Raw genomic sequence first — 2,500 nt, 5'->3', positions numbered from 1 at the left:
ATTCCCCGCGCAGGTTCGAATCCTGCCAACAACGAGTAATGTTTGAATGTGCAAGACGACAGCCTAATTTGCAGTTATTAATCATATCCAGTATTGTCTTTCAAAAGTAATCAGTTGGCTTCCCTTGTGGTACATTTTGTATTTTCTACCCAGCATGGTAATACCGATGGATGATTTTAAATTTTACCGCACCAGGACAACTTATATGAAATCACACATTTATTTCTAACATGAATGATTTGAAGATAGGATTTTTTTTTCGTTACGCCCGCCATTTTCAAAGCATGCAAGTTTCCGTAGTGTAGTGGTTATCACGTTCGCCTAACACGCGAAAGGTCCCCTGTTCGAAACTGGGCGGAAACATGTATTACTGCAATAATATTATTTGGACTTGGAAAACCCCTCTAATCCTCTTCTTGGTGCTCGGCACAGGAAGGTCGACCATCTCTTTCTCGCATTGGGTCTTATGCAGAAATGAATTTCGTTGCAGTTCCACAACTGATTAAAAGCCAGTCATTCCCCATTTACCTAATCTTTCAAATGTCCAACTTTACAGGAAAAAAAGAAACATATTACAGAGATTTTTTACAGGATCTTTTCGTCATGCCCGCCTTTTTCAAAACATGTAAGTCACTAGCTCCACCACCAAACCCCAGCAGCATTAACACCAGACCCCACTAGCTCCACCACCAGACCCCAGGAGCTTCCAACACCAGACCCCACTAGCTCCACCACCATACCCCAGCAGCATCACCACCAGACCCCAGGAGCTTCCACCACCAGACCCCAGGAGCTTCCACCACCAGACCTCAGGAGCTTCCACCACCAGACCCCAGGAGCTTCCACCAGACCCCAGCAGCATCGCCACCAGACCCCACTAGCTCCACCACCAGACCCCAGCAGCATTACCACCAGACCCCATCCACCACCAGACCCTACTAGCTCCACCACCAGACCCCAGCAGCATTACCACCAGACCCCATCCACCACAAGACCCCACTAGCTCCACCACCAGACCCCAGCAGCATCACCACCAGACCCCATCCACCACCAGACCCTACTAGCTCCACCACCAGACCCCAGGAGCTTCCAACACCAGACCCCACTAGCTCCACCACCAGACCCCAGCAGCATCAGCACCAGACCCCAGGAGCTTCCACCACCAGACCCCAGGAGCTTCCACCACCAGACCCCAGGAGCTTCCACCACCAGACCTCAGGAGCTTCCACCACCAGACCCCAGGAGCTTCCACCACCAGACCCCAGCAGCATCAGCACCAGACCCCAGCAGCATCACCACCAGAACCCAGGAGCTTCCACCACCACACCCCAGGAGCTTCCATCACCAGACCCCAGGAGCTTCCACCACCAGACCCCTCTTGCTGCACCACCAGACCCCAGGAGCATCACCACCACAGCTCAGGAGCTTCCACCACCAAACCCTAACAACAACTCAACAACCTCAAAAACCCGGCTCACCTGGAGCCACCCAAAGACCCGGCTCACCGTCTGAACCCGGGGACCCGCTTTTAAGCCCCCCACCGACCGGCCACTGGAGTGAAAGAGCCAGCCCTTGGGCCTGGAGGACCAGGGCCCTGGTACCATAAACACCCAGACGCTCCTAGCACCATGGACAGCACTCTGTCAGATGCTCAAGCGCATATTGTTTTTTACTCATGTTCTGGTTTCAGGACCACAATAAAAACACAATAAAAGCTGAACAGGGTTCCATGGTGTAATGGTTAGCACTCTGGACTTTGACCCCAGGAGCTTCCACCACCAGACACCACTAGCTCCACCACCAGACGACAGCAGCATCACCACCACACCTCAGGAGCTTCCACCACCAGACACCACTAGCTCCACCACCAGACCCCAGCAGCATCACCACCAGACCCCAGCAGCATCACCACCAGACCCCAGGAGCTTCCACCACCAGACCCCAGGAATTTCCATCACCAGACCCAAGGAGCTTCCATCACCTGACCCCAGGAGCTTCCATCACCAGACCCCAGGAGCTTCCACCACCAGACCCCACTAGCTGCACCACCAGACCCCAGCAGCATCACCACCACACCTCAGGAGCTTCCACCACCAGACCCTGACAACAACTCAACAACCTCAACAACCCGGCTCACCTGGAGCCACCCAGAGACCCGGCTCACCGTCCGAACCAGGGGACCCGCTTTTAAGTCCCCTCCCCCCCTCCCCCCCACTGTGTGGCGGAGTCACATCCTGGTTATACAGCAGAGTGGCGCAGCGGAAGCGTGCTGGGCCCATAACCCAGAGGTCGATGGATCGAAACCATCCTCTGCTACTTAAGAGATCCTCTCATACATGAGATGTGAGAGATTAACTGAAATCTATCCAGAGCTTTTTGGAAACAAGAAAGTGGATGTATGATCTATGAACATACTGCACTGACTGTTGATGAAAATGCATTTAATCAAAATGAGGATGAAAATATGTCTCAACCTAATAAAGTAAAACCAACCATTTTA

At 52.9% G+C, this 2,500-nt stretch overlaps 2 non-coding genes across 2 annotated transcripts; both read left to right on the top strand.

Moving 5' to 3' along the window:
- The first annotated feature begins 290 nt into the window (after positions 1-290).
- trnav-aac (transfer RNA valine (anticodon AAC)) lies at positions 291-363 on the top strand. Its single transcript has one exon. It is a non-coding gene; the product is annotated as a tRNA-Val (tRNA).
- A 1,881-nt stretch (positions 364-2,244) lies between these two features.
- On the top strand, positions 2,245-2,316 carry trnam-cau (transfer RNA methionine (anticodon CAU)). The gene has a single exon. It is a non-coding gene; the product is annotated as a tRNA-Met (tRNA).
- The last annotated feature ends 184 nt before the right edge of the window (positions 2,317-2,500 follow it).

Source organism: Cololabis saira, unplaced genomic scaffold (genome assembly GCF_033807715.1).
Source record: "Cololabis saira isolate AMF1-May2022 unplaced genomic scaffold, fColSai1.1 scf489, whole genome shotgun sequence".
Taxonomy (NCBI): domain Eukaryota; kingdom Metazoa; phylum Chordata; class Actinopteri; order Beloniformes; family Belonidae; genus Cololabis; species Cololabis saira.
Note: the sequence above shows the minus strand (reverse complement) of the source record. Positions and strands in the feature narration are given on the sequence as shown.